Below are 10,197 nucleotides of genomic sequence, written 5' to 3' on the forward strand. Positions count from 1 at the left end.
TATCACATGCTGTTATATTCTCCTGATCCAGATTTATGTTCTGATTTCTCCACACAAGTACATGAGCCTCAAAATTCACTTCCACATATGCTTCTCTAGGGGTGAAATGTCTTTGTCATTTAAGCTACTTCCTCCAGCGGTGGGTTATGCTGAAACTTGACTGTGGTTTCCATCCTAGGGTGACATGGGGTGATGTATTAATTATCTATCATTGCATAACAAATGACCTCCCAAACTTAGTGGCTTAAAGCAATACATGCCTATTATCTTATTGAGTGTTTTTGTGAATCAGGAATCAAGTCATGCTTAGTGAGTGACTCTGGTTCAGAGTTTCTCAAAAGATGTGATTTAGGTGCTGGCTAGGGCTGTGGTCTCTTGTGAGGGCTTGTGTGGGGAGGATCCTATTTCAAGCTCACTTGTGTGTTTGTCAGCAGGATTCAGCTCACCCCTGTTGTTGGCCAGAGTGTCTTATTTCCCTGCTGGATGTTTGCTGGTGGCCTCTCTCAGGTACTTGCCTTGTGCTCCCCTCCGTGGGGCACCTCATGACATGGCAGCTGCCCTTCCTCAGAGTGAGAGAGGCCAGTCCAAGATGACCCAACCTCACAAGGAACATCCATCACTTTTGCCATATTCCCTTTCTTGGAAGCTAGACACTGGTTCCAGCACACACCCAAGGACAGGTTATCACACGAATGAGAATACTGGGAGGTGAGGATTAGAGACAACAGAAAGATGTGATTCTTTCATCCCATCCTGAGCATGAGAATCTTCAAGCATCCATGGTTCTAACAAGTCAGCAGTGAGAAGAGACTCAATTACTTTGAGAGTCAAGGTTCATTAGCTCACTTCCCTGTTTTAATGGGTCTAATTGTATTCTAGTACAAAGTCCAATATTCTGGGTTTGCCCCAGACAGTTTCCTGTTTAAATGCATTTGCTTGTTTAAGTCACAAAACAAATGACACAGAGGATGGAAGCCATATTATGAATTCAATGGATCCCGGGCACTTTTGCCTTGTTAGACCACTATTGTATACACACATATATGCACACACACACACACACACGACAGACAAATGCACTATCTATCTATTGTATATGCATTTGTTATAATTGTTTTATGGTGGGAGTTGTTTACTATATGATACATTCCCATCCCTTCTTTGCATTCTAAGTCACTGTATGGCTCAGACCCACTGCCCCTCTCAACTTCACTATTTCAAAAGTCCATGCATTAGTGTCCCTAACCCCAGTCTGTATTACTTCAATCTTGATAAACTGTGAGGTCCCTGAGGCAGAGATCATGTCTGTTTTATTTATTTCTGTAAATCCAACCCTTACCACAGCAAGTGCACAATGTATGTTTGCTGGAAGAATCCCTGTGTGAATAGATTCTTTCTATGCTATACTCTGCTTACAGGTTTATCGCATAAAAACCACTTCTGATAGCGTCACTTCCTCTCTGAAAATAATCAAAACGGTTCCTCATTACCCATGGAATTTAGCCCTAATGCCTTATTAGGACCTGCAGTAGTATCCTCACTCTGACCTCTATTATTTTGCCCAATTCTCCTGCAACAAGGCTCTGTGAACCTCATCTCTCACTGACCCATCTTGGAGGTAATGGATGGATATCTTTAAGGTTTTGGGAGGGATGTTGTAATTACAGTAGTTAACACCTCTTTAGGTATTTATAATTTACTGCATAAGGTGTTGAGGATATGGGAAATTTGCCCAGTAAGTCAACATAGGTAGTAAAAGGAGGAAACAGAATATAAACCCAAGCAGTGTGATTCCAGTCCCCAGCCTAAGATACTACATCAAAAGGTCTTGTTCTTGACAATTTTCATAAAGCTCAAAATTCACAGCCTGGTCACCAAACTTATATGTTCTTAATGCTTATTCAAGCCACTAAAATACAGACTTTGATCATCATCGTTTTATTGCTGGAGATACTCTTCATTGTCGGTACTCCTGAGCCTGAATCCCCATGTGTGCATTCAAAGCTGCCCATGGTCTGGCTGCTTTTGAGCTTGTCCATCTCCACTTCCTCTGTTTCCCCTCAAATGCTCTCCTGCTTGAGGCAAACCAAGTGAATGTGCTGTAGCTGCTCCAGCCCTCTGCCTTCCCTATCACATCCTCCACGCGGTACAACTTGACCAGCTCCCCAGGGCCCACCTTCAGTGCTATATCCCCTAGAAAACTTCCTCAGCACTCCCTTCCCCACCTCCCCTTAGAAGTAGTCTGTGAAACGTTATCCATTTAGTTAATTTTTTCACATTCTCTGTTTTATTTATTCAAATACATCAATAAATATTTCATATTAGGATGAAAGCTATGTGAAGTCAAGGACGATATAGTCAGAGACCCTAAGAACTCCAACCTGCAGGACAGAAAGCACATCAAATTGAAGGGGTTAGGACCCTCCCTGGGTCCCTGCAGGTCCTGCTATTGCTTTGCTCTCTGTTCACAGGAAAGCTTCCCACCTGAGTGTCTATACTTCCTCAATTCATATTGCTTCTTCTACCTATTAAAATTGCTTCCATTTATCCCAAACTATTTTTGTCCAAAACACAGTGGATTTTACTTTCTTAAGCCAAAGACCACTTCTCTTTGCAAATTGTATGCAATCTGTTGCCAGCATTTGAAGCAACTGCCTACCTACACTCTCCATCCTGAAGTGCAGTCTGGTTTCAGCTTGGGTAATGCCACGTTCTCTTTGGGCTTTCTTCCTGCCAATTTAGATGTTCCTTTTTTTGGTGTCCTTTGCTTGTTGCTTCTCCTGGAGTCCCAGGGATCAGTTCAAAATCATATTCTCTGCTATATCCACACTCTTTTCTAAGTTGATTTCATCCAATCCAGTGACACTAAACAATGAAGATGAGAACTATATTATTCTAAACACACAAGACCACATTCCATCAGTAAAACCTAGGAAACTTTTCTAAGACCTGAGCCACGGTCTCTGCTTCCTCCTGAGAAGTGTAACCTGAATGATTCATAAAGCCACGCTCTCTATAATTCAGGAGATAAAGTTCCTGTTTGATGGCAGACCTAGATAGATCGAACTGGAGAAATAAATGGCGTGTGATACTTGTCTCTGTCAGCTATACCAACAGAGCATGACATATTTGTCCTCCTGGGTTTCCCCAGGGTCCCTTGTCCACAGAATAGTCTGTGAGTTCCTCCTGACAACAGCCCAACTCCCTGAAGCTCCACGCTTGGAGCTAAAAATATCTGCTTCAGACAAATGACTGGGCTTTCTAGATCACGCAAATTAAATAAAATGCTCTTCGTATTCGTAGCATTTTCACAACTTCTAAAAGTTGTGTGACTGCCTGTGCAGAGCTGATTGTACTTATCCTCTTCAGGAATGTAACTGTCAGTTCACCCAGCATTTGGGCTTATTAAGCAGATTATCATTTTGCAATTTTAAAGCTAACTATTAGCATGTGTTTAGGAGAGATTGTTACGTTTTACAATATTAAGCAAGAGAAATGAATTCATAATTGCAAATTAAACTATTATTTAAGGAATTTGTTATTTTAATAAAGCTCTATTGCTACATAAGGATGAGGATTTTTTGAGGAATTAAGTAAAACAAAGAATATTTTACAGATTTTTAATGGCCAGTTTAATCAATTATTAATTTAATTATTTAATTTTATTTTTTTAATTTAATTATTTAATTTATTTTTTTAATTTAATTTTTAATTTAATTATTTTATTTTAATTTAATTATTTATTTTTGGTTGCACTGCGTGGTATGTGGGATCTTAGTTCCCCAACCAGAGATCTAACCCACACCCCCTGCAGTGGAAGCGTGGAGTCTTAACTGCTGGACCGCCAGAGAAGTCCTTAATCAATTATTTTAAACATATTCCATCTCAGAATTCTCCAAAGACTTCATGTTTATCCTATTCCCATGGATTAGAGAGAAAGCCTTTAAGGCAAAGTCAGGGAACAGTATTCCAAGGTCCAGAAAAGAAAGTAAAAGAATGCCAGATGCCCTTCATTTCAACAGGAAATATTCATCTGGCATTTGTGGGTATAGAGTATGCAAATCCAGGTGCCACCTGTCACCTGTGAGTAGAGCTGTTGTGGCCGGGGCGGAGGGTGATGTAGGCACTTTGCTCAATCAGTAACCCACGGTAGTCCCTCTTGCAATGAATACTCGAGTGTTGTGGTGTAAACCGAGAGCTTGCTAGTTATTGTTTCTGTAGAAGGATTTTAGCTGTGATGAGGAAGCAGTCTGGAAAACATGTGGGATTTGGGATTAGATGAGTTGTTTGGATCTTAGCTCCATGTTAACATTTTAATCTTTCCCCCAATTTTAAATTTCTCTGAACCAGAATTTTCTCTAGTATGAAATAGGGATGTAGCACCATGAGTGGGTCCCTGGTGCCGTATGAGGTGCAGAAATAGAGCCTGAGAGGAAAGAACAGCTTGCCCTGTACCACAGTAGTTAGAGAAAGCCTGCCTAATCAAGAATGAGCAGAGTGAAGTGGAGAGAGGGTTGGACAAGGTCGTGAAAGCACTGAAGGACACCCGCTCATTTACACTGCCTTGAGCGTGTTTTAATCTCTGAAAAAGCGGGTAGATTACTGTTTCTCAAACCCTTTCATTCAAATACCTAAAGCCATAGAGGAATGAATGGATGACAGAAGACGTCCTACTAAATTAACCAATGCAAGTTCAGACTTCTTTGAAATGTTCTGATTAACTACTGTCAATTTGGCATTCAAATTCATAGTATATACATTACTTAAAATATAAAATTATTTTAAAGTTAGTTGCAAACAAAAGGACTTGACTTCCTGCCCTGCAAACTTTGGGGAAAATTGATATTTCACAGAGATTTTTCTTATTACTTTTCAGATGCCCCCGCCCTCCTGCCCCACCGACACACAACCATGTGTCCATGGGGTTTATATTTTTAAGTTTAAGAAACACTATTTGAGATGATTTCTAAGTTCCTTCTCAGCTCTAAATTCTGCTCACATCATGAATGGAGAAAACGTTAAAATGAAACCTACTGGAAGATTAATGCATTTGTGGAAAGGTGTAATTGAAAGGATCACTTAAGCAGGAAAAAAAGGTGGATAGGGAATAATTAACATCTACAGATTACATCCTTCCTATGGTCCATCTGGGGAATATTCCTGCAAGTCTGATTACAATTAATACGTCCTGATGAAGTAACACATGACTGCATTTTTGTTTTGTTTTGTTTTGTTGCCAATAAACCCCAGGAAGATAGGTAATCTTTTTCTTTTAAAGCATTTTATAAATTTATTTTAAAAAATAACAATTGAAATGACATCAATGATCAATCACCTGTGCTCCCCCTACAGCTGAGGGGAAAAAAATCTTATGTACAGTTGAGTCCCAAAGGAAAATTAAGACATTATTATCAGCCACCAATTAGCCAGAATAGTGCTGTTGGTCCAGTGGTATAGACACTGACATGTTCAATGTATCAGCGCAATTAAAATATATACATTTACAATTATCCTGCAAAAAAAAAAAAAAAACACTCAAGAAGTGAAATAACTATGCATTAAAACGGTTATTCACTCATCCATTCACCCATTTCGCATCTATGAAGCCATCACTACAGTCACAAGGACAAATGAATAAAAGAACTTCTAGTAACAAAAAAATCCAAACCTCACCCCCACTTTGTGGGTTATTATGTGTTAAAATGACTACAATAAAAGGGCCATGAGCTACCTGAAATGGCAATGACGAAATGACAACTGAAGCATTTCATTTCAAATAAAACCAAACTCAAACTCGTGAAAAAAAAAAAAAAAATCCGCAACAATATGAGGTTGGTATTACTATGTACAAACTTACAGACACAAACAAATAGCATCTTAGAATGGTTGTTGGCCTAAGTACTAGAAATTAGGTCTGAGGAATTTCTTTCTGAACTCTGCATCTTGAAGATTCCTAAACAAACCAAAAGATAGAAACTCTTCATTGCTTTCAGTAATCTATCATCTGAAGAACTTGGGACTTACTGAATAAAGTTAAACTGAAACTCACATAAAGAGCCAGAAGTTTCTAGTGAGTCTACAGGTCAACCCCTCCTAACATCTGCAAGCCAGGACAGATGACTAGATTCAAGGTACTAGGGAGATACTTCACTTCCTGCTTTCTTTGCATAGCTCTGTACCTCTATTTTGTACCATTACAGTGATTTCCCTTTGTGATGTTTTCCTTAGAGGGTTTGAGTGAAATCAAAGAAAGAACTAATCTCTACTCTTGGTATTTAAATCAAACCCAAATGTTCTTCAAAAGAATTACATTTTCCTTCTTTGTTTCCAAGAAAACAGCAACTCTTCTGAAATATCGTCTTAGTTCTCCCAGGGTTCCACATCTAGAAAAGAAACAGATGACTGAGGCACAACCCACTCTGGGAGTTGTGGCCCTGTTCCTGACCCTGCAGGAATCTCTATCTCCAGTCCGCAGTTTATCCCCAGAACATGGATGCAATGTGAAAACCTTTCCGCACAAGGTCTATGGAGAAAAGGGGAAACAAACGGAAACTAGCACCAAAGAATCAGCTGCCCGGGGAAGAGTGAGAACGTTCACTCTCCAGGGCCAGCACAAAGCACAGGAGTGAAGCCAACATCCACCTCAAGCTCTAGGAGGCAACATGGAATATGTCCAGGATAGCTTGACTGAACAGTGCTTTCCAGAAATCGTCAAGGACCAAATCTCAACTACAAACGTCCCAGCACTTCAGCACAGAAGTTCTATAATTTTGTTCTCTACTTAAGAAAGGCAGTGTCAAGGTCCAGTACACTCTAAATTGTCTTAAAAGTAACCACAGCAAGAACTACAGTCCATATGACCTGTCAACAGACAAGCAGACCACAATTTGTCAAAGCTAAGAGATTCAGCAATTTGTATTTTTAGTGCTTGAATCCTTTATCAGTCTATCCCCAGAGTTAGCTTTTCCTTGGCTGGAGTCCAAAAATACCAACCTATCATCTGGGTAGAAGAGATTCTTATTATTACCACAGATTAGATGAATGTATCTCAGAAAATTTATTGTTTCCCTATCATGAGATGGAGCTTCCTTGCCTAGAAACCATCTCTGAATACAAAGTGTCCATTAGTCAGCCTGAGATCCCCCATCAGAGGGATGGGTGCTGTTTGGAACCCATGGAAAGGAGTGGGCTGCAGCTTCCCTGACTGCAGTTTAGGTTAAGAAAGTCGTTCTCCTCTGCTGAGATGGCTGGCTGGCATCCCCAGTCAACATTAAGTGCTAGGTGTGGTACTGCTGGGCTGGCATGGGTCCCCTGCATCATCCCAATCCATGAAATGTCAATATCACCATCAGTCTGAAATGAGTCCTGACTGATGAGGGTGAGACAAAGGCTTGCAACTTCAATTTGCCAGACATCCTTGCAATTATAATATTGAGCTACTTATTCAAAGCTAAGTGGTTTCTGTCCTGTAGAAAAGGGCAGGATGTAATTGTCAGTGTCCCATTGGAAGAGTTGATCAGTTTCCTTGGAACAGTGGGAAGTAGTGGGAGCGGACCTTGATCAGCTCCATCACATGGCCTGGGGTTAGGACACTCGGATTATCTGTGTCATAGCCTCTTCATCTGCTTGATTTGGATCTTGAATATGGGGACTATCTTTTTCCTTTAGAGAGAAAAATCATCCACCTTCACCACGTTTCCGTGCCATGGCGTGACGGTGCCGAGACTCATGCAGGTATTTCCTTCTTTCCGTTGGAATTTTCCCTTCTGCCTCTAATTTAGCCCGGGCTTGCCCCCTCTTGAGTATATGGTGGTACTGTTGGGCATTCACATAGAGAGGCTCTTCTTCAAGCATCTCTGCCCCAGGGAGAGGGATGCTCTGGATAGCAGGCACAGAGCCAGCACCAGGTACCATCATGACCATCACTCCTGAATTGACCACATTGCCTGCCACTGGTAGTGTCACAGTGACAGTGACAGTGCCTTGCCCACCACTGGTTGTGTTGGTATTGGTTCCGGCCTGAACAATCTGTGTTCCTGCCAAACTGGCTACAGGGATGGTGATCGTGCCTTGCTGGAGGATGGTGCCATGTGCATTAACTGGCTGACGGATGATGGTCTGCCCTTTGGCAGTGTGTGCCATTTGCTGCCCCTGGACAGCAATCTGCTGTTGCATCTGCATCTGGCCAGCAGTGACAGCTGTCTGGGGTTGCTGGATGATGATCTGCTGGGTCTGGCCCTGCTGGCCCTGCACCTGCATAAACTGCTCACCCTGGATTTGGATCCATCCAGGTGGGACCAACTGTATCTGCTGCAAACCCTGTGTCCCAGATCCAGGTACTTGCATAATGGTTTGACCTTGTCCACCAGGAACAGCCTGGACCATGATGGGTTGGCCAGTTGATGTGATTAACTGGCCTCCACTGACCTGTACAATTAATGGCTGTCCCTGGACCTGCTGCTGAATCTGTCCAGCCTGTACAACAATCTGCTCTGTTGAGCTGTTGCTGTTTGCTGTATACTGGTCCCTCCAAGTTAGAGTCTTGACCACAGTGAGTTTCACTCTGGAGATCCTAGAAGATTTCCAGATGCACTCCTTGGAAACATGGGGAAGGTACAGCTGTATATAAGCAAAACGTAGATAAATCTTTCCCCAGACTTCTCGCCAGGGCTTCATGAATTCTGAATGCAGGGACCTTCATGTCAGGCAAACCCAATACCCCCCACCCCCTACCCCACCGTCTGGGGCCTGAGAAGCTGTGCCTAAGAGTCTGGGGAACGGGGACGCATCGCATTCCCAACTGGCTCTGGCACCCTTCGAGAGTCTGTACCCCAAGACGCCTGCTCCCCAGTGTGCCTTCCCCACATGGGGCGGCCCCCTGCAGGCCTTGGCTAGGAGTGCCCCAGGGTGCTCGCAGGCTCCAACCGGGGCTGTCAGCTGCATGGCTCGGCTAGGCTCAGCTCAACTCCAAGATAGATAATCTTGAAAGAAATGTAAAAATTACCTTACAGCAAATTCCAACATAAAGAGAAAAAAAAATGACGTAGCAGGTAAATATTTTGAAATTAATTCTGTCTTATTTATTTATTTTTTTTGCTGTACGTGGGCCTCTCACTGCCGTAGCCTCTCCCGCCGTGGAGCACAGGCTCCGGACACGCAGCCTCAGCGGCCATGGCTCACGGGTCCAGCCGCTCCGCAGCATGTGGGATCTTCCCAGACCGGGGCACGAACCCGCGTCCTCTGCATCGGCAGGCGGACTCTCAACCACTGCGCCACCAGGGAGGCCCAATTCTGTCTTATTTATGAATAAGTCAAAACTAGTAATTGGATGAGACTGATACATTTGTCAAGGGCCTTTCTGTGTTCTATACCAATTTTCTATTTCCTTAACAATGAATTAGGGAATGGACCAGGCTCTGTGCTATCTGCAAAAGAAAGAAATGAAAGTGATGCAGTCCTTGGATATTTTTCTGTTTTGGAAGATAAACCAGGAGACGCTAGGTAAGAGGGCCAGGCTATGGTGGAGAATGCATGTGACAGAAGCCCTCATTTAGTCTAGATTATTTCACTTAGGGGAGGGGTTGGTTGTTCAGAAATGAAAGACTATGAGTTGAAATTTTAAAAACAATTTTAGAAGGTAAACACATAGTGAACTATTGTTATGGATAAAAAGCTTTCCAATAACGGAAAAGAATGTGCAAATATAAGAAATGTTTTTCAAAAATAATAGAAAGCGTGTTGTTCTTGGTAAAGTTTAACTGAATATGATTGGTATAAAGTGCTTGTAAAAAAAAAAAACAATGAAGAGGCTTCCCTGGTGGCAAAATGGTTAAGAATCCTCCTGTGCAGGGGACACGGGTTCGAGCCCTGGTCAGGGAAGATCCCACACGCCGTGGAGCAGCTAAGCCCGTGACCCACAACTATGGAGTCTGCATTCTAGAGCCCGTGCTTTGCAACAAGAGGAGCCACCACAATGAGAAGCCCGTGCACAGCAAACAAGAGTAGCCCCCGCTTGCCACAACTAGAGAAAAGCCCACGTGCACCAAAGAAGACCCAACGCAGCCAAAAATAAAATAAATATAATAAATCAATTTATAAAAGAAAAAAAAAGACAATGAAAATGGAGCCAGAAAGATAAGCAGGAACAGGCTAAATCACATAGACTCTTATAGATCAACTAATTATTTAATTTTATCC

The 10,197-nt window shown here is 42.2% G+C and overlaps 1 pseudogene; it reads right to left on the minus strand.

The window, feature by feature from the left end:
- Positions 1 to 7,677: 7,677 nt before the first annotated feature.
- On the minus strand, positions 7,678 to 8,346 carry LOC136128290 (nuclear transcription factor Y subunit alpha pseudogene; annotated as a pseudogene).
- Between the last annotated feature and the right edge of the window lie 1,851 nt (positions 8,347 to 10,197).

Source organism: Phocoena phocoena, chromosome 9 (assembly GCF_963924675.1).
Source record: "Phocoena phocoena chromosome 9, mPhoPho1.1, whole genome shotgun sequence".
Lineage (NCBI taxonomy): Eukaryota > Metazoa > Chordata > Mammalia > Artiodactyla > Phocoenidae > Phocoena > Phocoena phocoena.